This window comes from Pelophylax lessonae (assembly GCF_965119305.1).
Source record: "Pelophylax lessonae genome assembly, chromosome: 13".
NCBI classification, from domain to species: Eukaryota; Metazoa; Chordata; class Amphibia; order Anura; family Ranidae; genus Pelophylax; species Pelophylax lessonae.
In genome coordinates this window covers 139021331-139048624 of record NC_138780.1, presented here as the reverse complement: position 1 = coordinate 139048624, position 27294 = coordinate 139021331, and the positions used below count along the sequence as shown (strand labels likewise).

Sequence of the window (27294 nt, the reverse complement as noted above, 5' to 3'; positions counted from 1 at the left end):
GGATCACAGGAGTGCAGTTCGTTCTGCACTCCAGTGACCCATTTTCAGCAGACTGAAGCCTGTTGTCGGCTGACATCACAGAGCCGGTCCAGAGCCCACATGGCTTGACTGTAATACAGCTCAGCCTCTGAGAGCTGCTGAGAGCCTGAGCTGGCCGCTCTTGCCCCCTCCACAGCCCAGTGCTTCAGTGAGGGGGCAGAGCAGAGAGCCGGCTCTCTGCTCACGGAGCTGTGAGAACCGAGCGCCAGTGTTTGCTTGGTTCTCAGTGTTAGAACTGGCAGCAGACCAATGCTGCATCCACCTAGGTAAGTATGATTAAAAAAATAAATAAATCCCATACTTCTCTTTTAAATAATGTCATACCTACCTGCTCTGTACAATGGTTTTACACAGATCAACCCCAGATCCTTCTCTTCTGGGGTCTCCTTTGGAGCTCCTTGCTAGTTCTCCCTTCTGAGTGCCCCCATTAGCAAGCACCTTGCTATGGGGAAATGCGTGTGGACTCGATCCTAAGCTGGGCTGTGTGCATCCATTTACACACACAGTGCGGCTGGGCCCCAATATCAAACCTTGCAGCCACATGGGGTGCTGATATACTATTAAAAGTATTTCAGGGTAACCACAAAATACATCTATGCTGATGAGATGTAAAGTAAAAATTCTCCCCTGTTTCAATAGCAATGTCATACATGTCTTCTGGGCTCCAATGTTTTCCAGTGGGAGAACCTCTATCGCTTTACTGAATGCTAAAACATGATTACTTTAAAAGGCTCTCATTGTAATACAAAGACAGTCCTCACCAGCCACAAGGCATACCGACTTTCCTCTTTTGAAGATGATATTACAGTTATGTTAATATTTAATATTGCAGCAATGTTCTTTGTGTTAATAATACCCTAAGGCTGCCAAAGACCTTAAATATGTTGGCGACACAGTGCTCAGTGAGGAATAATATTCTTATTCTGTAAACAGAAAATCTACCATACAGAACAGCCACCATGAATATCCTATTGTAAAAGGAAAAACAAGACATGAACTATTTCCTTAGCAAATAGATGTGCTCGCTATCAGGGCTGGGTAAACTGTATGTAGAATCAATAACAGATGTGCCTGCTGGGGGCGCTGTATAAACTGTATGTAGCATCAGCACATGAGCAGCATTTCTACCTAGCAGCACTAGAGTCACTGGTTTGAATCCCAACCACGACACTACCTGCATGGAGTTTGCATGTTTCCCTGTGTATACATGGGTTTCCTCCAAGAACTCCAGTTTCCTCCCACAAGACATGCTGGTAGGGTAATTGGATGGAGTTATGGACCTTACATTGTAAGTTCCTTGAGGCAGGAATTGATGTGAATATATAATACATATGTAAGGGGCTGCGTAAATATATGAGTACCTGTAATAAATATAGGGATGTAGCGCTGTGTTCCAGCCGCAGGATGAGGATGAGCGCTCAGCCATTCACAGAATGCCTTGTAATTTATCAACGAATACAAAGCTTCCTCTGATTAGCTGAGGTGGAGATTGTGACATTATCCACCCACCTTAGTCAATCAGAAGAAGCCTTGCATTTGTTGATAAAATACAAGGCCATCCTGTGAGTGCCTTTCTCTGACTAGGGTGGGTGGATAACATCACAATCTCCACCTCAGAGGAAGCTTTGTATTTATTGATAAAATACAAGGTGTTCTGCGAATGGCTCTGCGCTCAACCCAACTCAATTTTGTTCTGAGAGCATGATGGGAAGTCCCCATTCTGCTGCTGGAACACAGCGCTACATCCCTATATGTAGCTAATGCTTCATACAGTTGATACAGCGCCCCCAGCAGGCACATCTGTTAGTGAAGCAAATAGTAAGCATAGAATTGCCAATGTGTCAGGCTCTTTACAGAGGGTCTCTTTTTCATATTTTGGGCTGAGGTGCAGGCTGGCTGCTGGCTAATTGGGGTGTCTGCACTGTGTATAGACAGATCTGCTTTGCCTTTGTGTCCCCAAGCTCTGCTGTTGCTTCTAGTTGGTTTGTGTCTTCCCTACATGGCTACTCATTCCCCTAGCTCACCTGGTTTTGTAGACAGCACTCTCTGCTGTTGTCTTCTCTCCCAACACAACTTCTCCTGTAGGCCACTTGCTCCCCAGTTCCTGCTGGCCCATCAAAAACCTCTACTTCTTTAAACTACCTCCGCACCACCCCCCGCACTTCTCCTTGCCAGTGGGTGGCTGCCGATGCAGTGAATAAGAGTTCTCCTTTCCCTCCACATTGTCCGATCAGCAGGCCTGCCTTTGGAATTCATGGAGCCCTGTACATATCACCTGGCAGGGACCCCTCTTGGCGTGTGGTTGTTGCGTAAACAGTGGGGAGGGGGGCTTAAAACATAAGCCTACTTACAAAATGTAGGGATAAGAAGTATGTAATGTACAGAGGGCAGGGCTTATGAATGGGTAGGGTACAGGAATGTGTAATATACAAAGTGTAGAGGTCAGGATTGTGTAATGCACAGAGTACAGAGGTCAGGTGATACATAATGCACAGAGCGCAGGGGTTAGGAGTGCATAAAACGCAAAATGCATGGTCATCTACCGGTCTTAAAAGGTTTCTTTCACATGGATGGTCTTGGGACAGCAAAAACAAGTGGCTGAACCCCAGTTTTACTGCCCCTTAGCCACACACCCAAGTCTAAAATATAGCTGGAGGCTGCTCACATGCCAAGGCGCTTTGCATCACAGCAACAAAAAATTTACTGTGGCATTTCGAGTTGACTGTCAAACTCAGCCATTCAAGTCAATGGAACAACCTGGTGTCAGCTTACTGTCACCACAACTGTGAGCCAAACACTTGGCTCGTGGTTGTGGTGTATTAGCACCAATATACACTGCCATTTGCCCTCTTGAATAACTTATGGCAGCCACTTAGCTGCACTCTAAAAACAATCCACCGTGGATCACTTTTCATAGCTTTGGCTAACGTAAACCCAACCTAATAATACTCACTGTAATGCCACCCATATTCCTGTTTTTTTTACCATGGTGACAGTAAGCTGACACCTATGCTGCACATGTGCACACTTATCAGATTGCTGTGGTGTTGTTAAAAGGACAGGAATAAGGTTGGCATTACAATGAGTGTTGTTAAAGGGGAGGCACAGGCTATGTACTGTACAGGAGGCACTTCTAGCAGCTCCCCATTTTTCTTTCATTCCTACTGGGGAAAAATGCTTTCTTGTTCTTTTCTTCCTCACCTTATCAATCATTGCAGGAGAGGAGCCTCACTTCTTAAAGTTCAGGTCAGGGGCTTGTTTGCAGGCTTCACCCCGCATCAGAGTCGCCACTCCATCCCGCATCTGCACTGACAGTAAGCCCGCGGGATAGACATTTAATTGCAGTGAAGGACAAACACACTTTACTCCCCTCCAATGGGTAGCTGAAGCTGCCTCATAATTTCCTCCCTCGTGACATCACCCTGCACGCTCGGCCTGCCTGCACAGTAAACAGCCGGGACTGACATTTATTATAATCAGAAAAAGTGTGACTGTGCAGCTCCCATCCCAGTCCCACAGTCAATGGCGCAGCAGCCTAGCTGCTGCGCCATTGACAGACGCTCTGGGGGGGGGGGGTATGGACCCCCCTTACCCTTTCCTTATCTACGCCACTGGGTGAACTGCATTAAAAAAATGTCACAGGTTCATTTTTTTTGTCCATCAATGTGCTTTGGCAGCCCTATTCAAATGAATGAACGAACACAATGCACAATATTGCATATGTGGTAACACACTGCAAAACTCTGAAAGAGTTGTAAAAAAGGGCTATGCAACATCTGCATCTAACCCCCTCACATAACAGGTAGGCAAGGAAGGCAAAATAAAAAGGGTTCTGTCAGACTTTTAGGGGGCAAGACTTATAAGTAGGAGTAAAAAAAAAAAAAAAATAGAAGCCCCTGCATTTGACGTCAGCGGTAGTATAAAGGGGAGTTACAATTTCCCCCTCGTCAGCAGTCAATGACTGTAAAAAAATGTCTCTATAACACTGGTCAGTAAGAGTAATAAATTACCCTTGCACTATCGGTTAGTAGGTTAAAAATATGCCCCTAGCATCATCAAGATCTTATAGAACCGGACGATGCCGTGTCTAGCATTCGCTGACTTACACAGCTGTTCTAAAGGTAATAGATTCTCTTCTGATCCTATCTGCTGCGGAAGCCTTGCAACGAAGTGCCTCAGCTGAAGATACCGCCAGTCATCAATCAACACCATTTCTTTTTTGTGCTTCAACTCCTGGCATGTGCATATTACCCCTTTTTCATTATGTTATGGCTTTCAACTGTGTATTATCTTTTATCTACTCTCCAGATACTCTCCCCATCCCTGGAGGAAAGAACCTTATTTCTCTTAATGGGAATAATGGTGATTTAAACTCCCAATTTGCTTTTTTGTGACTATATCCCAATTTTTCAATACTTCCTGTGTCATTAGGTGTGTGTTTATAATTAAAAATCAAAAAACGTGCTGCGCCAGAAGTGCACAAAAATAATAAGTGATTAATGAATCAACAAGTGTTATCAACAAAATATAGTGTCCATCATATGTGCTCTGATGAAACATAAATGTTCATATAAAGTGCTCCAAAGTAATGATTAGTATATCCAGGTGATGACAGGACAGCCTCAATCCCTTGTGAATCAAGCAGGAACCACCAGTGTGTGAACTCCCTCCACCAGTAAGATTGGCCTCTCACCTTGATACCAGACCCAAACGGGCCAGCATGAGCATATCAGGGGATAAACAGACTATCACAGGTAACCTCTCCAGCCTTCACCTCCGGGGGTCGCCAGGACATAAAATAAAGATAAAGCAAAGATCTAGTGCTCTCTGAATGTAAATAATGACCTTTTATTGAGCATAAAGGGGTAACTCTCTATGCTCAATAAAAGGTCATTATTTACATTCAGAGAGCACTAGATCTTTGCTTTATCTTTATTTTATGTCCTGGCGACCCCCGGAGGTGAAGGCTGGAGAGGTTACCTGTGATAGTCTGTTTATCCCCTGATATGCTCATGCTGGCCCGTTTGGGTCTGGTATCAAGGTGAGAGGCCAATCTTACTGGTGGAGGGAGTTCACACACTGGTGGTTCCTGCTTGATTCACAAGGGATTGAGGCTGTCCTGTCATCACCTGGATATACTAATCATTACTTTGGAGCACTTTATATGAACATTTATGTTTCATCAGAGCACATATGATGGACACTATATTTTGTTGATAACACTTGTTGATTCATTAATCACTTATTATTTTTGTGCACTTCTGGCGCAGCACGTTTTTTGATTTTTATGTTTTTGTTGTGAGGTGTGGACACAATTTGTGTATGCAGCCGGATTTATATATTGATTTATTCTAGCACATTTATACACATTTGAATTTCACTTAGTCTTGCGCTGATAGTTTTTTCACTATATGTGTTTATAATTAACTCTCTAAATTGTGGTGGGATCCAAACGACTTTACCCAGCGGTGCACCTCTCATTGTTTTCTCTAATACCACCCATCTTTTTTCATGTGTTTATTTTGTCCACTCTATTACCTGCGATATTAAAATTGCCTATAATAATTTTTAACATCTGGTACAGCAAAGCCCCCTTGTAATTTATTTTTATAGTACTGAAAATTGTATTGTTTTTTATTTTGCCAAATAAAATTTGGATATCATTGTTTTTAGGGTCTTAAAATATGCTTGAGGCAGGGTGATAGGTAGCATTTGAAATGTATACAATATTTTTGGTAATCGTACCATTTTTACCATATTCACCCGCCCTATCCATGAGAGAGGTCTAGTTGTTCATCTTTTTTTTTCCCATTTTTATTTTATTAAGGAATCAAATATAGTTTACATGATATAGTTTCTCTAAAGATGGTGTCAATTTTATTCCTAAATATTCCTAAGTATTTTAATTACGATTTCCTCCATGCAAATGAGAATTCCAGTTTTAGCTCCTGTTCGTCTTGTTTTCCTATATTTAAAATCTCTGATTTTGCCAGATTTCATTTTAAAGTTTAAAAGTTCTCCATAGTCTTTCAACACTTTCATTAAATTTGGCAAGGTTATCTTTGGATTGGAGATAAAAAACAGGAGATCATCAGCATATGCCGCTATCTTATGCTCCTCCTCTCCAATCCTAATGCCTTTTAACATCAACGCAGTTTCAAATTGTTGTTAGTAAAGGCTCCAAGAACAGAACAAATAACATTAGCGAAAGGGGGCACCCCTGTCTTGTACCATTATACATTTCAAATGGTGTAGATAATGATCCATTTATCTTCACTGTCGGCGTTGCATGATTAATTCCTTCAGCAGGCATGAATACTGCAGGTTTAAATTGGTTCTCCCATGTACATGCGCTACTCAAATACAACTTAATGATTTCATGAGCTAACGTAGAAGTAGCCCCTATAAAAATTTGTGCAAATGCAATTTTGCACTTAGCCTGATGAGAGAGAACCTATATGAACTAAAAGGATATATTGTAGAGCCATGAGAGCTAGTAGCCAAGTGCTCTGATCTAAAGTCTGCTTGTTTTGTTTATCCTGTTGAGAAAGGCAATGAGGCCTTTACCTAAATATAACTGCACTCCACTTTAGGCTTTTGAAATCACAATTTGCTAACATGTAACAATTTTAACTTTTGCCCTTCTTACCATGGAAAGACAAAGAAAATGTGGAAAATTGTCTTGTTACCAACGGAGACCAATCAAATCCCATTAATGGAAAATGTAATCTGATTGGTCCACAATCAGCCACTAATTTTTCTCACTGACACCAGGGACAGAACAAGACATACAAAGTAGAAAAAGAATGATTAAGCACAAGACGTATGTGTGAAATGCGTCTATGTGACCTCGTGTTGGTGTCTTTGGTGTCATCACTTTGAACAATAAAGGCAATTGGAATTCCTGGATGTGCAGCCGTTTTTTCTCTTACAAGCTTTCCACGGAGGCGGGCCGGGGCTGGCACTCTATGAGATATTCTACCTCAGGTTATCATCATACACCTGGAACAGCGGTTCTTTTTCTTTGTATAAAAAGACCTAGCATCATCATCCGGACTGTTTTCCTGGGTGGTGGCATGGATATGCTCAATGTATGTGACCTAGATCTCCATGCACCTTTGCCTCCTTTTATATAACCCATAGGAAACCAAAGTTTGTCAGTTTGTGAGCTACAGTGGGTATAAAAAAAGAATCACACCCCTTTAAATGAATCACATTTTGTTGCTTTGCAACAAAGACAGACAGTTTTTTTTTTTATCCAGCTGTATTTACTCCAAGTTAAAGATATAACACCAACGTGTTAGAAAAAAACAAAATTCAAAAAAAGAATTACTGAGTTTGAAAAGGATCACCCCCTTGTGTCAGTATTTTGTTGAACCACCTTTTGCTTTAATTCCAGCATTTGGTCTGTTGGGATATCTCTATGCTAACGTTTTCATATGTAAACTTTGCAATATTTGCCAACTCTTCTTTGCAGAACTGTGCAGTTAGTTTTGATGGTGGCCATTTGTGGACTGAAGTTTTCAAGTCATTCCACAGATTTTCAATGGGGTTTAAGTCTGGGCTCGGACTAGGCCAAGCAAAGACATATACCTTTTTCTCATTCAACCACTGTGTGGCCATTCTTGTTGTGTGCTTTGGGTCATTGACATGATGGAAGTTAAACCATCTTCCCATCGACAACTTTCTGGCAGAGAGCAGCAGATTTTCCTCAAGAATTTGACAGTATTTTGCACCATTTATTTCTGTTCTTCTATCCGGACAAGTGCTCCAGTTCTTGCTGCAGAGAAACACCACTATAACAGGATATTACCTGCTCCAGGCTTTACTGTATAAATGATGTTATTTGGATAGTGAGCTGTATTGGATTTCTGCCAGACATATCATTTGGTGTTGAGGGCAAATAATTAAATTTTATTCTTATCTGACCAATACACCTTTTTCCATCTCACCTCAGAATCTTCAAAGTGCATTTTGGCAAAGCTCAGTAGTGACTGCATGTGGCCTTTCTTGAGGGTGGCTTTTTTCTTGCAACCTTCCCATACAAGCCAAATTTGTGGAGAATTTGTGATATTGCTATCACGTGCACAAAATGACCAGAATTTGTCATAAATTCCTCCAACTGCTTCAGAGTTGCTGTAGGCCTCTTGGTAGCCTCTCTGACCAGTTTCCTCCAGGCTCTTTCATCCAGTTTGGAGCAACTTCCTGATTCAGAGAGGGTCTGTGTTGTACCAAATATTTTCCACTGCTAAATAATAGACTTCACTGTTCTTCTAGGTATTGATAAAGCTTTTGAAATTTTTTTTGTATCCATCTCCTGACGCCTGTCCACAACTTTATCCCAGAGATCCCGGTGACAGTGCCTTGCCACTCCTAGTTGGTTATTTGCTTCAGTCGCTCTACCAGGGGCGGAAAGGCTCCAGGAAAGCTCTTTTCATGCTGAGCTAATCAAAATGACCACATTTGAAAGTCAAATGGCAGTGTGTGCCATTGAGAAGGTGATTAGCTACGCCTGATGGAGTTTAAAAGTAATTTTTTCGAAGGGGGTGATCATTTTTTCAACTCAGTAATTCTGTTTTTGATTTTTTTTTTCCAGACATGTTGGTGTTGGATCTTTCACTTGGATGTTATAAGCTGCACTGAGTAAATACAGCTAGATAAAACAAAAAAATGTGTGTCTTCATTTCAGGCTGCAAAGCAAAAAATTGTATTTTAAAGGGGGGGGCGATTCCCTTCTATACCCACTGTATAGTCAATCCAGCCAAATTGTATGTGTATGGATTTATTAAAATATCCTAAGGAATTTTCTGTAAAAATGTATAAATAGCACTTTGGGGATCCTTATTTTGAAGCATCCAGGGGCTAGAAAATACTAGAATAAAACCGTCATATTAAAACTGAAGAAGAAAAAAAATAATTGTATTTGTTGCCTGGAGTAACCAATCAAAACTGTTATTTATTATTCCTTAAAATTAAAAGGGAAATTTGAAGGGTTGCTATTAGTGACAACTTCAGCTTATACTCATTTTCCTTTTTCTGTGTTTAATTCATAAGCTCCAATAAAAAATAAATACCTCCATTTTCAAGGATAAAAAAAATACGACTGCAACTAGTCACAAGGTTATTATTAGTATATCATTAGTAATTTATGCAATAGGAATACGATTTATTATGGAGCTCCATAGCCAATTTATATCAATGTGTAGCAAGCCTCAAGCTCGCTCACAATATCACAGAGATCACTCTATTCAAAATTATTTTCTTGCATGCATCAGTAACCATATATTTCTAAGCTGCAAATGAATGCATAATACTATATCTGCAGAAAATAATGAGTGTTCATATGACAAACACCAACAAAGACCATCACAATTACAAATGTTTCATTATATATAACTGGAATTTTGTACTTATCGTAAAACCCTTTTCTCTGAAGATCATCGACAGACGCAGCTCCTCTTCTTAGACCATTGGGTTTTGTAATTTTGCCCTCTTTGCCCTCAAGAAATGAAGGGTCTATAATTTTTTATCATAGGTGTATTTTAAATGATAGGGACAGAATATCAAACACAAATTCAGAAAAAAACACATATAACTAATGCTATAAATTAAGTTGCAGGTCTGTGACTAAAATAAGCATTTGATCCCCAAGGAAAACATGACTTAGTCCTTGGTGGAGAAACCCTTGTTGGCAAGCACAGCGGTAAAATGTTTCTTGTTGGTTACCAGGTTTGCACACATCTCAGGATGGATTTTGGTCCACTCTTCTTTACAGATCTCTAAATCCTTAAAACTGAGTTCCGGCCTCAAAATCGAAAAAATTTATTTTGGGCCATCCGCTTGCTGAGGGTCACCTGAAAAAGAAATGGATGCTCCCGATTTTTTTTTTGTTCACTTACCTTGTTATAGAAGAAAATATACTCCCCTTCCTTCCACTTCCTCCCTCGCCGGCCACGGCCCGCGCCGTCTCTTCCGGCTTGCGATAACTCCTGGGAGCTGAACGTCATCGCTCCCAGGAGTCAATGCGCCTGCCCAGAAGCTGTGCAGGAAAGCCGTGCCTGCACCGGAAGTGACGAGCGGGGCCGGTGCAGGGCATTCTGGGACTCCGACGTCAGCGAATAGGACGCAGAAGAGGACGCGCTGGCTTCAGCTGCCCACACCTGAGATGGCAGCGCTGGAGAAGAAATTTTCAAGGTAAGTATTTCTTCTAAAAGGTAAGTGCGACCTGGGACAGTTCAGAGGCTATCTATTGTGGAATGTACTAGCCCTGACTGTCCCGGGGGTATTTTTATCTAAAATTCACCCCCGAGGCCGGAACTCTGCTTTAAGGTTTCTTGGCTGTCTTTTGGCAACTCAAAGTTTTATCTCCCTCCATAAATGTTCTATAGGATTAAGGTCTGGAGACTGACTAGGCCACTCCATGACCTTAATGTGATTCTTCTTGAGCCACTCTTTTGTTGCCTTGGCAGTATGTTTTGGGTCATTGTCAAGCTGCAAGACCCATCCACGACCCATTTATGAAAATTTATGAAAGAAGCTGAAACCTTGAGTTGCCAAGCAACATTTAAGAAACCTTAAGGATTTAGAGAATATCTGTAAAGGAGAGTAGACCAAAATTTCTCCTGATAGGTGTACAAACCTGGTCACTAACTACAAGAAATGTCTTACCTTTGTGCTTCCCAACAAGGGTTTATCCACTAAGTACTAAGTCATGTTTTGATTGGGGATCAAATACTTGTATTACCCACTGAACTGCAACTCAAATTTATATCATTTGTATCAAGTGTTTTTATTGGATATTCTGTCTCTATCGTTTAAAATACACGTATGATAAAAATTACAGACCCTTAATTTCTTTGTAAGTGGGCAAACATACTCAATTTGCAGGGGATCTAATAATTATTTTCCTCACTGTAACAAAAAAAAAAAAAAAAGGCTTACTGACACATACTGTAAGCTAAAAAACAAAATCCATTACAAAAACAAAACAAAAAAAAAAAACTAAATTACAAATAATTTGTATACAAAAAATGTATTCTGAAAAAATCTGCCTAATTATCTCAACCCAATAAAAATAACAGACCGAGCTGCACATGGGGTCTTTGGAATGTACACACAAGCGCAGCTCAGTTTACATTCCGGCAGAATTACATCATCCCCTAATGGCCAATGAAGACGCCCACAGCCTGGCACCTGGAAGAAGTCAGAAAGAAGATGCGGTTGAAGACTTGGTATATGTTGTGGACTTAGTTCCCCTTTAAAGTCAAAAACCGATAAAAAAGACTGCTTGGAGTGACCTTTGTTAACTATTAATGATGACGAAGCCCAGTTTACAAGATCTCTATACAGATCCCTCTCAAAAAATTAGCATATTGTGATAAAGTTCATTATTTTCTGTAATGTACTGATAAACATTAGACTTTCATATATTTTAGATTCATTACACACAACTGAAGTAGTGCAAGCCTTTTATTGTTTTAATATTGATGATTTTGGCATACAGCTCATGAAAAACCAAAATTCCTATCTCAAAAAATTAGCATATTTCATCCGACCAATAAAAAGTGTTTTTAATACAAAAAAAGTCAACCTTCAAATAATTATGTTCAGTTATGCACTCAATACTTGGTTGGGAATCCTTTTGCAGAAATGACTGCTTCAATGCGGCGTGGCATGGAGGCAATCAGCCTGTGGCACTGCTGAGGTGTTATGGAGGCCCAGGATGCTTCGATAGCGGCCTTGAGCTCATCCAGAGTGTTGGGTCTTGCGTCTCTCAACTTTCTCTTCACAACATCCCACAGATTCTCTATGGGGTTCACGTAAGGAGAGTTGGCAGGCCAATTGAGCACAGTAATACCATGGTAAGTAAACCATTTACCAGTGGTTTTGGCACTGTGAGCAGGTGCCAGGTCGTGCTGGAAAATGAAATCTTCATCTCCATAAAGCTTTTCAGCAGATGGAAGCATGAAGTGATCCAAAATCTCCTGATAGCTAGCTGCATTGATCCTGCCCTTGATAAAACACAGTGGACCAACACCAGCAGCTGACATGGCACCCCAGACCATCACTGACTGTGGGTACTTGACACTGGACTTCAGGCATTTTGGCATTTCCCTCTCCCCAGTCTTCCTCCAGACTCTGGGACCTTGATTTCCGAATGACATGCAAAATTTGCTTTCATCCAAAAAAAGTACTTTGGACCACTGAGCAACAGTCCAGTGCTGCTTCTCTGTAGCCCAGGTCAGGCGCTTCTGCCGCTGTTTCTGGTTCAAAACTGGCTTGACCTGGGGAATGCGGCACCTGTAGCCCATTTCCTGCACACGCCTGTACATGGTGGCTCTAGATGTTTCTACTCCAGACTCAGTCCACTGCTTCCGCAGGTCCCCCAAGGTCTGGAATCGGTCCTTCTCCACAATCTTCCTCAGGGTCCGGTCACCTCTTCTCGTTGTGCAGCGTTTTCTGCCACACTTTTTCCTTCCCACAGACTTCCCACTGAGGTGCCTTGATACAGCACTCTGGGAACAGCCTATTCGTTCAGAAATTTCTTTCTGTGTCTTACCCTCTTGCTTGAGGGTGTCAATGATGGCCTTCTGGGCAGCAGTCAGGTCGGCAGTCTTACCCATGATTGCGGTTTTGAGTAATGAACCAGGCTGGGAGTTTTTTAAAGCCTCAGGAATCTTTTGCAGGTGTTTAGAGTTAATTAGTTGATTCAGATGATTAGGTTAATAGCTTGTTTAGAGAACCTTTTCATGATATGCTAATTTTTTGAGATAGGAATTTTGGTTTTTCATGAGCTGTATGCCAAAATCATCAATATTAAAACAATAAAAGGCTTGCACTACTTCAGTTGTGTGTAATGAATCTAAAATATATGAAAGTCTAAGGTTTATCAGTACATTACAGAAAATAATGAACTTTAACACAATATGCAAATTTTTTGAGAGGGACCTGTAGAGCATGCATTGGAAACCCTTAACGTCTTATATCTGTTCATTGCAATTACATCATTTGTCTACTATAAATTATTTGGTGTCAGAGACAGATCTACAGTATGTACAAACCAAGAAGTTTGTTCCACTCAGACATGCTTTTAAGCAAAACTCCCTCAAATCACCTGGGGACAATTATTGGTAAAAGTTCAGTGTACCCCAAATTCATATTTCAGTTTTTAGTAGATACTGGTAAAAAATATAGTGCAGAAGACTCTTTATTAGCAAAAGGGAGGCAGCTTCAAATCAGATTGGGCAGAGCTGGTAACTTTGTTGGAGACACTCTAATACTGGAATCCTAGAACTCAGCGCATCAGTATCCACATGAAGTGTCAGTTTTGTTAGAGTTGACTTTAAAGAAAAAAGTGACACTGCTCAAGCACTTTACAAGATTTACCCCAGGTGAGTTCAGCGATGAGTAACCAGAAACATCACAAGATGTTTGTTCCTATGGAAACTAAGGAGAGACATGTCAGGTCAATGTGCTGGCCGTAAGAGTTGAGAAGCACTTTAAAAACGTAAAAAATAGAACTGTAATAAACTGAAGAAAAATTTAAATATTTGTTGGGGTTTTTAGATTTAGGATCTTGCCTGTCCAATCTGGCAGCCAGGAACATGTGTGGAAATCGAGGACAATGGCAAAGCCTTAAAAATGTTAAACTCCAGACAGAATATTGTTTTTCCTAGTATTTCTCCAGAAGGAGGTGGTACTAATGCTAAAACCCATAATACTTTTCTGTTGCTTTATTGCACACTCTCCAATTATCTGCAGCTGCATTGCGCAAGGAAAAAAGTAAACAATCCTGTAGCTACAATTCATTTAGATAAAAAACCCTGGGGGTCCTGCAACAATGCAAGGATGCTGTCATCTCAGACTCTGACCCCTCTCGATTATACCCAGTGCTTGGCAACCCTACTTTTCTACCGGGGTTAACAGACATAAGATTCAAGCAACTCATTCTTGGTGGCATTTTTTTGACTTTGCAATTTCACGTCTGGTAGGGAGGTAAAAGCTCAGTCGGTCATTTGGGAGCTGTTTTTACCGCCCCTAGACAACTAGCGGCTACAACAGCTTATCCACTTTCCTACCACCTTATCTCTTTGAGAAATTAATGATCACCCTAATACTCCCTTTGAGGATCTGAGTTTGGCCCCAGACCCCACATCCTATGCTCTTTCATATACCTATAAGCTACTAAGCCAACCTGCTGAATCTTTTGTACCACCGTATCTACTTAAACAGGATAGGGATATGGGTAGGGAATTCTCACCAGAACAACGGGACCGTATTATATACTTTGCTTACTACTCCTGCATTGCAAGGAAATACCAAGGTATAGGGTCCCAACCTGTAAGGGAAGCTCTACCCAGAAGCCTCGTTGCTGTTTTTTTTTCTTTTTCTATCTTGGTCTTCTCTGATGTTATGTTGAAAATGGGTTGATATATTAGTATTTTGGTAAAACTGCAGATGGGATGCATATGCTCTTTAGCTTGCTATTTAGGCTTTGACACAGACAAGAGATTATACACCCTATAGAAAGGATGGTTTTGGGTTTAGTCTACTTTGTCATAATGCCTTTGAAATGGCTTAGGCTTGAACTATGTATAGGTTCTTTCACCATTCTCATCTGTATGCATTATTCTTAATATAGAGAGTGTTAAAAAAAAAACAAAAAAAAAACTGTGATTTAACTGCAATATATCCTCTATTCAACATCTAAGCTTGCCAGCACTCCAATGCATTTTACACACTACCCAAATATGAGGTAAGTGCACCCCTTTATAACTGTCTTCACCTGTATACTGCATATGCAAAACTATGGGGATCTGTTAAAAATATAAAAACAAGACTGTATATATAGTGATATATAAAGACATATATGCAAAAAAAGTGCTAGACCTATATTAAAGGGCTATCCATATACATATCAACTTGAACTATATTAAAGTGCTATCCTTTCTGCTAATTTAACACTGAACTACAACTATATATATATATATATATATATATGTAAAGCAACACACCACTCTGAATCAATGACAGAGTGATCGTACAACCATGTGATTTGTCCACAGTCACTCATACAGTACATAAACTACCAGAACGTTGAACTGGGCACCCCTGTTATAGTATATTCACACTATTCCCAGGACAGATTACTATGGATTTTGTAAAAAAAATTAAGATAATTTGTCATTGCCTGTCACTCAAAGCTAGAGTCCAGATAAGGTGGTACATTAATTATTCTACTTCTCATTCATGTAATTTGTGCTTAGTAAACTGTTCCAACAACGGTTTAAATTGAGACATGCTTCAGTCCTAATGCGTCTATCCTACGAAGCCTATCTGATGACAGATACATTCTATAATTAAGCCTATCCTTCACAAATATTATGATTCATTTTCCTACAACCTTTCAATCCTCTTCAAAAGTGTTGAATGCAAAGTAGCCATAACTGAAAAATTCAGTTGTAAATTTGTAAAATGTAGAATAGCATGTGTTTTAATAAAACTGGAGTTTACCATATAGTTAAAGTGCACCTTATAAGGGACTATGGGTTTTATTTCTCCATATACTGTAATTGAGAGTTCCCCAAATAGGGGTGTATGGCGAATAATTGGCCAAAGCTTTTGCTGGAATAGTATTAGAAAGGTTTGAGGAAGGTCTTTTGACCATCAGATTGTTAAAAAGCCAAAAACAACAGCATTAAAATTAATAACTGGATCATCATGTTTTGGGTGAACCACCATTCCACAGCAATGAGCTTAACTGCCCAGCAGTACACATTTCAGCATCATTAATCTACCTCTGCTGGAGCAGAGTTGAAAAGTTAACATGCCACGAAGGTTCACATCTAGTCATAAGAAATGGGAATAATATATTACTAAATGCCTAAACCCTTAGTGAAGTCCAGAAAGGAAAATGCCTAAACAGGTTTAAACATTTGAGAAGAAAGGCCATTTAAATACGTTTTATTCAATCAGTTATTTAATGTATACGGTGTTCCAGAGCAACACTTTTTGTTTTCTAAATACTGCTTAGCAGTGGCGGCCCATGCATAGGGGGCGCCAGGGCGCCACCCCCCTACCCCTAAAAAAAAGAAAAAAAAAAAAACGAACAAATAAAGTTGTAAAAAAAAAAAAATTGGGTTCGCCGGCCTCGCCTTAAGGAACTGGTGGCTAGGGGGGGTGGGGTTACGTCCCAGAAGAGGCGCCGATTGTCTGCCTTCTGGGGGGTAACCTGGGCGCAAGTCTTTGCGATTGGACACCCCCACTTTCTGATATCCTGGCTTTGATTGGTCCAGTCTACAGCCTGGACCAATCATCATCCAGGATATCGCTGACGTCGCAATGGGGGCGGTGCCGGTGCGTGGGTCAGTCACTCACCGTCACCGCCGCTCAGAGAAGAGGAGAGGCCGCCCGCTGGTTCCCGCCGCCGAGACGAGGGAGAAGGACCCGCCGCAGAAGAGGAGGAAGAAGCTGAGCCGCGCCGCCGCCAGGTAAGTTTGAAGGGAGCACGCACGCTGGTCTCTGCATCGATTGGGGTACAATGCTGTGGGCACTCTGCAATAATTGGGGTCCAATGCTGGCACTCTGCAATCATTGGGGTACAATGCTGGCACTCTGCAATCATTGGGGGACAATGCTGTGGCGCTCTGCAATCATCGGGGGACAATGCTGGCACTCTGCAATCATTGGGGGACAATGTTGTGGCGCTCTGCAATCATTGGGGGACAATGCTGTGGCGCTCTGCAATAATTTGGGGACAATGCTGTGGCGCACTGCAATCATTGGGGGACAATGCTGTGGCGATCTGCAATAATTTGGGGACAATGCTGTGGCACTCTGCAATAATTGGGGTACAATGCTGGCACTCTGCATTAATTGGGGGACAATGCTGTAGCACTCTGCAATCATTGGGGGACAATGCTGTGGCACTCTGCAATCATTGGGGGATAATGATGTGGCGCTCAGCAATCATTGGGGGACAATGCTGTGGCGCTCTGCAATCATTGGGGGACAATGCTGTGGCGCTCTGCAATCATTGGGGGACAATGCTGTGGCGCTCTGCAATCATTGGGGGACAATGCTGTGGCGCTCTGCAATCATTGGGGGACAATGCTGTGGCGCTCTGCAATCATTGGGGGACAATGCTGTGGTGCTCTGCAATCATTGGGGGACAATGCTGTGGCGCTCTGCAATCATTGGGGGACAATGCTGTGGGCACTCTGCAATCATTGGGGGACAATGCTGTGGCGCTCTGCAATTATTGGGGGACAATGCTGTGGCGCTCTGCAATCATTGGGGGACAATGCTGTGGCGCTCTGCAATCATTGGGGTACAATGCTGGCACTCTGCAATCATTGGGGGACAATGCTGTGGCACTCTGCTGAAATCATTGGGGGACAATGCTGTGGCACTCTGCAATCATTGGGGGACAATGCTGTGGCGCTCTGCAATCATCGGGGGACAATGCTGGCACTCTGCAATCATTGGGGGACAATGCTGTGGCGCTCTGCAATCATTGGGGGACAATGCTGTGGCGCTCTGCAATCATTGGGGGACAATGCTGTGGCGATCTGCAATAATTTGGGGACAATGCTGTGGCGCTCTGCAATCATTGGGGGACAATGCTGTGGCGCTCTGCAATCATTGGGGGACAATGCTGTGGCGATCTGCAATAATTTGGGGACAATGCTGTGGCACTCTACAATAATTGGGGTACAATGCTGGCACTCTGCAATAATTGGGGGACAATGCTGTGGCACTCTGCAATCATTGGGGTACAATGCTGTGGCGCTCTGCAATCATTGGGGGACAATGCTGTGGCGCTCTGCAATCATTGGGGGACAATGCTGTGGCGCTCTGCAATCATTGGGGGACAATGCTGTGGCGCTCTGCAATCATTGGGGGACAATGCTGTGGCGCTCTGCAATCATTGGGGGACAATGCTGTTGCGCTCTGCAATAATTGGGGGACAATGCTGTGGCGCTCTGCAATCATTGGGGTACAATGCTGTGGGCACTCGGCACTCATTGGGGGACAATGCTGTGGCGCTCTGCAATCATTGGGGGACAATGCTGTGGCGCTCTGCAATCATTGGGGGACAATGCTGTGGCGCTCTGCAATCATTGGGGGACAATGCTGTGGCACTCTGCAATCATTGGGAGACAATGCTGTGGCGCTCTGCAATAATTCGGGGACAATGCTGTGGCACTCTGCAATCATTGGGATACAATGCTGTGGGCACTCTGCAATCATTGGGGGACAATGCTGTGGGCACTCTACAATCATTGGGGGACAATGCTGTGGCGCTCTGCAATCATTGGGGGACAATGCTGTGGCACTCTGCAATCATTGGGATACAATGCTGTGGGCACTCTGCAATCATTGGGGGACAATGCTGTGGGCACTCTACAATCATTGGGGGACAATGCTGTGGCGCTCTGCAATCATTGGGGGACAATGCTGTGGCGCTCTGCAATCATTGGGGGACAATGCTGTGGCGCTCTGCAATCATTGGGGGACAATGCTGTGGCGCTCTGCAACCATTGAGGTACAATGCTGTGGGCACTCTGCAATCATTGGGGGACAATGCTGTGGCGCTCTGCAATTATTGGGGGACAATGCTGTGGCGCTCTGCAATCATTGGGGGACAATGCTGTGGCGCTCTGCAATCATTGGGGGACAATGCTGTGGCGCTCTGCAATCATTGGGGTACAATGCTGTGGCACTCTGCAGTGATTGGGGTACAATGCTGTGGCGCTCTGCAATCATTGGGGTACAATGCTGTGGCGCTCTGCAATCATTGGGGGACAATGCTGTGGCGCTCTGCAATCATTGGGGTACAATGCTGTGGCACTCTGCAGTGATTGGGGTACAATGCTGTGGCGCTCTGCAATCATTGGGGTACAATGCTGTGGCACTCTGCAATCATTGGGGTACAATGTTGTGGCGCACTCTGCAATCATTGGGGACAATGCTGTGGCGCTCTGCAGTGATTGGGGACAATGCTGTGGCGCTCTGCAGTGATTGTGGACAATGCTGTGGCACTCTGCAGTGATTGGGGTACAATGCTGTGGCGCTCTGCAATCATTGGGGTACAATGCTGTGGCACTCTGCAATCATTGGGGTACAATGTTGTGGCGCACTCTGCAATCATTGGGGACAATGCTGTGGCGCTCTGCAGTGATTGGGGACAATGCTGTGGCGCTCTGCAGTGATTGTGGACAATGCTGTGGCGCTCTGCATTGAAAGGGGCTCGCACGCTGAACTCTGCATTGATGGGGGCACGGAACAGTTGCATTGAAGGGGGCACGCACGCTGAACTCTGCACAGTGTTTATTGCATTGAAGGGGGCACAGCACAGTTGCATTGAAGGGGGCATGCACGCTGAACTCTGCATTGTTGGGGCACAGCACAGAGTTCATTGCATTGAAGGGGGCACAGCACAGTGTTTATTGCATTGAAGGGGGCACAGCACAGTGTTTATTGCATTGAAGGGGGCACATCACAGTGTTCATTGCATTGTGGGGGCACAGCACAGTGTTCATTGCATTGAAGGGGGCACAGCACAGTGTTTATTGCATTGAAGGGGGCACAGCACAGTGTTTATTGCATTGAAGGGGGCATGCACGCTGAACTCTGCATTGTTGGGGCACAGCACAGTGTTCATTGCATTGAAGGGGGCATAGCACAGTGTTTATTGCATTGAAGGGGGCACAGCACAGTGTCCATTGCATTGAAGGGGGCACAGCACATTGTTCATTGCATTGAAGGGGGCACAGCACAGTTGCATTGAAGGGGGCATGCACGCTGAACTCTGCATTGTGGGGGCACAGCACAGTGTTTATTGCATTGAAGGGGGCATAGCACAGTGTTCATTGCATTAAAGGGGGCACAGCACAATGTTCATTGCATTGAAGGGGGCACGCACGCTGAACTCTGCATTGAAGGGGGCATGTACACTGGTCTCTGCATTGAAAGGGGGAATGTACGCTGGTCACTGCATTGAAAGGGGGCATATACCATCTCCTGTACCATGACCTGTGACATGCCTATACCATATCTGTGCCATGCCTATACCATCTCCTGTACCATCACCTGTGCCATGCCTGTACCATCACCTATGCCATGCCTGTACCATGACTTCAAAGTCACGCAATTTTTTACTGTGTTTTTTGACGCAATACCTATTACATTTTTCTTTTTGCGCCCCCCCCAAAAATTTTGAGCACCAGCCGCCACTGCTGCTTAGTACATTGGAATCCGTGGGAACTTTGCCCAGCCTGTAAACCATACTGGCCTCCGAAAACAAAATAAGGAGAACAACAATGTTGATCATGGAAAACAAACTTTGTGTTTATTCTTTCCTTCGATACAGTGTTAATTTTGGCAGCAAATTTCAATTTAGTTTTAGTCTTAGTCTTAGGACTAAAATGGCATTTTAGTTTTAGTCCCATTTTAGTCATCTGCTAGTGTTTTAGTTTTAGTCGTATTTAGTCGACTAAAACTCCAGTACATTTTAGTCGACTAAAACGTCCTACTTTTTAGTCGACTAAAATGTCCTACTTTTTAGTCGACTAAAACGTCCTACTTTTTAGTCGACTGAAACGTCCTACATTTTAGTCGACTAAAACTAATTTTAGTCATCTATAATCGAATGGGTGTAGTTCAATTGTAATTTGTAATGCATTATTTAGGCATTTCTCTACAATTTCCAAACTCATTATATACTACTGCTGGTCCTGGAGTGAAAAATCTAATATGTTATTATTTATGGTATTAAGCTTTGAGCATGCACCAGTGTTAATTTTGGCAGCAAATTTCGATTTCGTTTTAGTTATAGTCTTTTGACTAAAATGCCATTTTAGTTTTAGTCGTATTTTAGTCTTGAGACTAAAATGCCATTTTAGTTTTAGTCGTATTTTAGTCATCTGAATTGTTTTAGTTTTAGTAGTATTTTAATCGACTAAAATTGTGTTAATTTAGTCGACGAAAACGTTTTAGTCGGTTTAAGTCGATGAAATTAACACTGCTTCGATAACTAGCCAGGTTATTCAGTCACATTTCTTCTCAAGCCCCTCTTCCCCTGTGTACCAGTACCCTTAGTATAAGCACTGCTCACCACCCCCATATAAACTGCAACCACCATTTTTAGAAGCCAAATCCTCACTGTCTGATGCCCTAACATAATATAAAATATTTATAACAATCCCCCAGTTTTAATGTAAAAAAACACTGCGTGACATCAACTGGACAGTGTTTTCTAGTTTTATTATATTATACACCAAAAATATATTCTTAAATACCCTGTAAATGGCTTCAGAACTGTTATTTCTCTTTTATTCCAGGATTATCTCCCCAGATAAAATCAGGAGTACAGTAACAAAATCATCCATGGAAAGAAAAAAAACAGATTGCTGAAAGAAACAGGTTTTTGGATTCTCAGATTGAAAAAGAATTAGCTGTATGAGCAGTGAGATAAGAAAGCTGTCATCAGCAACACTGGGAAAGTGGAAAAGAGAACCCCGTAAATTCCTAAGGAACCCAAGAAAGTTGAAATAGGCTTCTACCTGTACCCCCAGACAGTGGCTGTAAACAATGTTGGGAGTTGCATCCATTGCATATGAAAAGTTTGGCTAGACTGATCAAAACTAAAGCTATGGAGCTCGACCTATTTGTTGCATTGTGCCATTAGATGCACCTACTGGTTTTGTATCCATCAATTTAGGTAGAGCAGTGTGATTTTATTTACCGAAGGGTGTGAATTAACACCTATATATATATTGCCCAAATAACCTGACTCCAACAGCCATTTTCACATATGCAAGCCTGGAAGTTAAGGCTTTAACTGGTGGCAAGGAAGAAACTGTGGTGGGTAAAAGTTTAGATATAGTTAAGTTGAACTCTATTCTTTATTGTCGTCCATGACCCACATCATTCTTGGACCTACCATTACACCAAGAACACTGCTGTGATGTGAACTTTATCATTCTTGTCTCTGGAGTACATGTTGCACATATTTCTACTCCACTATGGAAGGTGTGACAAACTCCCTCAGGACAGGGGCTTTTGGAGGGGACTGCAGGCTAGCCTCTTGCCTACTGACTATGGGCCTTGGCTAGTGAGGGAACACTGCTCTTTGTGGGGTGTATGCTGGGGGGACCCTTGGAGTAATGTTACTTTGGGTTCAAGTCCACATCTCCCCAAGAAACACAGACTCTGGGACTCTAGGCCTAGGATCCATGTTAAAGGCCTAGCTTCCTGTTGCCAAGAGGGGACTGCTCTGCACAGCCAGACTCATAACAGATGTTAATGTAATCAGCTCAACCACCTGTCTTCCACACATTGTTGATTGTGCTGATTAACTCCCCTACTGTCTACTGTGTGGATGTGTTTACACTTATAATAATGTGTATTGTACTTCATGAGCTCGATGATGGCAAGTCTGCTAGTTAATTAGCTCAAATTAATTAAATCACTGTCATCTATTAGTTGCTAGTGGGAAAGTAGAATACTGTTTATTGTTGGTTGTTCCTTAGATATGTTAATTATATGTCTTTTCACAATTTCATCTGCATATGATAATGAAATCAGGCACCTGACCTAGTGGGGTATATATTCGGTGTGAGTTTGTTCAATAAATGTTCCAAATCTAATACTAGCTAGTTTTGTATGGGGCGGCTAGACTGATATCTATGTTTAAGACTGAAGGAAGTGGTATTCTGATGCAGGCACACAAGCGCATTGTGGGTTGCAGATCCGTTACAGAAGGTACTTATGTGGGCTTACAGAATTAGGAGAACTCAGGATGGGCATCACCAATGTGATGTTATTGTCTAGTAGTTTTTCTGATAGGCATCCACAGTTTGTGTATTAATGTTCCCAGGCATGGGTATCCCATGCCGAGGAAATGTAAATCTACGTTCCACATTTGAGCGCCAACAGCATGGACTGTTTGTACTTTGAACACTTGCCCTACTAACAATAGGATTTTTTTTTAGATCAAGAGGGTATTTTCAGATCAAGTGATCACCACAACTATGACGTTATTATAGAAAGAAATACATGTTAATAGGAAAAGTAGTTTTTAAAATATTACTACTACAAGCATTTTTTAAACGAATTGAAAAGCAAATTTGTATTTTACATTTTATCAGTCCATAGGAAACAACCTAGGCAAGGTTTTTTTTTATTGAAACCATGTACAAAAATGAAAGCCTTAAAATGTAAAAATTATTTAGGTAGGAAAACTCATTAAAGTATAATATAGTCAATAATACTACTTACATTGTTAAATTTGGTCTGGGCGATTACGCATTACCTCTGGATAATGAAGGCGTTATAGAGCAGCAGGCGGAGCAGTGGGAAGAAATACACAAAATGACATGTGCCTTTTAAGAGTTGTTGTCACTCTATGTCATGTAGCCCTATAGCACAGAAAAGGTGGGTGAATAATAAGTATATAACTGTGCTACGCTGCACAGGCAGGAAAAAGATTCCTGTATATGTTTTTCAAATGTGTTGAGCTGTTTGACTAAGTTGCTCCTTAGAATAAAATGTTATTTAAAAAAAAGTCCAACTTGCCATCAATGAGTTATCAGGTTGAAGAAACCATCTGTTTGGTAACATTTTATGATAAATTAACTATTGAATTTCAAAATGAAAGGGTCAAGTTGCATATAGATGTTTATTATAATAAATTTAGCGGTCACTTTTCACATAAAAAAATAAATATGCCCAAATAACTAGTTTACAGTGTTAAATTCAATTACACGTCCAGATTCTTATTTAGGTATTTTAGGATGATTTTTTTCCAAACTAAGTCAGTGTATACAGTATGAGATCACTGTGCATCACGTCACTTGTTTCACGCTATATAAGCACATGCTACCAGATAGGCCTTGATAGTAGTTATGCATTATCAAAATCTGATCGAATTAATGCAATTTCAGCATAGAGAAAGCAATGAATGGTCAGATGGTCACATCAGTCACTGGTCAAAATCATTTGGTGGAGGGGGGGTTATGGTGTGGGGTTGTTTTTCAGGGATTAAACTTGGCCGCCTAATTTCAGTGAAGGGAACTCTTAAGGCGTTAGCATACCAAGACATTTTGGACAATTTCAATTCCCCAAGTTTGGGGTTGGCCCTTCCTGTTCCAACATAACTGCGCACCACTGCACAAAGCAAGCTCCATAAAAGACATGGATGAAAGAGTTTGGGGTGGAGGAACTTGACTGGCTTGAACAGAGTTCTCACCCAATAGAACACCCTTCGGGATGAATTAGAGCGCAGACTGCAAGCCAGGCCTTCTCTCCAACATCAGTGCCTGAACTCACAAGCGTGCTACTGGAAGAATGGTCAAACATTCCCATAGACACACTCCAAAACTTTTAGACAGCTTTCTCAGAAGAGTTGAAGCCGTTATAGCTGCAAAGGGTGGGCCAACTCAATACTGAACTTTACGTACTAAGACTGGGATGCCATTAGAGTTCACGTGCGTGTGAAGGCAGGCATCCCAATACTTTTGGTAATATAGTTTACATGCGTACCTGTGTTTGTGCTGGGAGCGCGCTGCAAAGTGCTCTTCCAGCCAAAGAATGGGCTCTCTATGAGCTTCAAGTTCCATACCTATACTAACGAATAGGAATCGGGAGGCCTGGCTGCTGATCACATGATTGCTATGATAGCCTGTCATATCACAGTGATAAGTCAAGGTTCAGCTCACCCCTGTGGTTTTTTTTTCCCGGGGCCCACCCATTGTGTGACCATAGCGAATGAATATTCGCTATGGTCACACGGATCCTCCACCTGGCCAATCAGGAAGCAGGTCCGAGACCAGTTTCCTGATTGGCCGAAAGGCAAACAATTGCCATTGCCAAGGAGGAGGAGGAGAACTCGGGAGACGCGGAGGATTGAGGAGAAGCCGCCACTGCATCAGGTAAGTGCACGCTGGTCTCTCTGCACGCTGTGGGCACTCTACATTTAAGGGGGCACCCTGTGATCACTCTGCATTGAAAGGGGGCACGCTGTGGGCACTTTGCATTGAAGGGGGCACGCTGTGGGCACTCTGCATTGAAGGGGGGCACGCTGTGGTCACTCTGCATTGAAGGAAGCACGCTGTGGGCACTCTGCATTGAAAGGGGGCACGCTGTGGTCACTCTGCATTGAAGGGGGCACACTGTGGGCACTCTGCATTGAAGGGGGGAACGCTGTGGGCACTCTGTATTGAAAGGGGGCACACTGTGGGCACTCTGCATTGAAGGGGGCACGCTGTGGTCACTCTGCATTGATGGGGGCACGCTGTGGTCACTCTGCATTGAAGGGGGCACGCTGTGGTCACTCTGGATTGAAAGGGGCAAGCTGTGGTCACTCTGCATTGATGGGGGCACGCTGTGGTCACTCTGCATTGAAGGGGGCACGCTGTGGTCATTCTGCATTGAAAGGGGGCATGCTGTGGTCACTCTGCATTGAAGGGGGCACGCTGTGGGCACTCTGCATTGAAGGGGGCACGCTGTGGGCACTCTGCATTGAAGGGGGCACGCTGTGGGCACTCTGCATTGAAGGGGGCACGCTGTGTTTACTCTGTATTGAAGGGGGCACGCTGTGGGCACTCTGCATTGAAAGGGGGCACATTGTGGTCACTCTAAAGTTGTTGTTGTTGTTAATATTTTTTTGTAACTTAATTCTGAATAAAACATTTAACAGTGTAATTTTATGAGATATTTTACGAGGGCGTGTTTAGGGACAGAGCAGGGTAGGGTTTGGGTGGGGCAACAAGTGGCGAGTAACTCTTAAGGCCTGGCTAATAGCTCATGACTTGAAATTTTGAGCCCTGTATACAGTATATATATATTTTTTTTTTCACCATTTTGTACCAGTTTTCCTTTGATAACCTAAAAAAAGGAAAAATTCTTTACCATTTCCCACCAAAGGTCCACTATGTCCTGAAAAAAAGTATAATTTACCTGAATATACTAAGTGGTTGTGACGATATCTACAGTTTTACTAACATATGTCAAAGTTGCAAAACTGTGTTCATACATTAGGATTTATTTTACCCTCTGTCATGAAGGTATTAAAGAACAATTCTTTAAAGTCCACAAGAAACAAGCAGAAAAAATACTTATATACGCTATATAAAAATAATTGAATAATAATATAATCTCTTATTTTCTAGGCCTACTAGACAGCATTAGCAGATAAAACATTTTTATGTTTTGCCTGTGGCTGGTCATTACAGCTCTGTTCTGCTTATAATATGCAGTAAGTGTCTCGTGAATATTGGGGTCATATCAGCTTCTCATTAGACTTGGGTGGAGGGTCAATAAAGCTCCTGTTTTGTGATGGGTTAACAACACGCGACTGGACACATTAAAACCAGCATTGTTATACCTGAAGTTTAGCTTTTAGCCAGTACACCCAAAGTGTAGAAGAGAAGACATTAATGGGTTCATCCTTTAGTACCACTGGAATGGAAAACTGTGTTCTCTTTTTACATCCAGCCACTGTCCTTTAATAACACCCGCACGTGAAGCCAACCCATTATGTCATGGAAAAAAAGAGGTAAGGTCAGAGAAAATTTGGCATAAATATTCACCTGCCTGCCATTCACGCTTTTTTATTGCAACCACAATTGTCTTTTGCTTCCGCATCTGTAGACAATTATCTAGCACTTGGAGCCACAATTACATATACATTATAGAAAATAGGTCTTTCTCTTTCCATTGCTTTTTATAGCTCTGCATGGGTGCAGATTAAACCGTTCACGAAGGAAACGTTTATATGTTCGGCTAAATGGTGAAATAATTTGCATGCTTTCAATTTGTCTTGGTTTTTAAAGTGAAGGCAGAGGTTACGAACGTGGATTATCCAATCAGAATTGCCAATTCAGTGCTATTTGGTTCATCTAATATGTTTGTAGATCCTCTAGATCAGTGGAGAATAAAGCTATTAAGATAAAGAGCAATCACGATTCTCTGCAGATTGCACACATTTCAGAGAATAAACAATTCACAATTTGCTTGTTTGCCAACAGATTCATTCATCCCAATTTACAAACCCTAAAATGAATAGGTCCCTCCACCTAGTGGTATTCCAGTTGTTTAGGTGAATGCTGGAAATTAAACTACTTGAGAATTTCTTGTATCCCCGGGAAATGTTTTTGTGAGATCTCTAAATTTGAGTTCACATGCCTGAACACCTGCTGCAGACATTATGGGGGAATTTTTTGAATGGACAAGGTGGAGATTGTGAAATGA

At 42.3% G+C, this 27294-nt stretch overlaps 1 protein-coding gene across 4 annotated transcripts in view; it reads right to left on the bottom strand.

Moving 5' to 3' along the window:
- The window catches only part of ARMH4 (armadillo like helical domain containing 4), a 308570-nt gene that overhangs the window by 44158 nt on the left and 237118 nt on the right, over positions 1–27294 (bottom strand). The gene's annotated exons all lie outside the window — the stretch shown is intronic.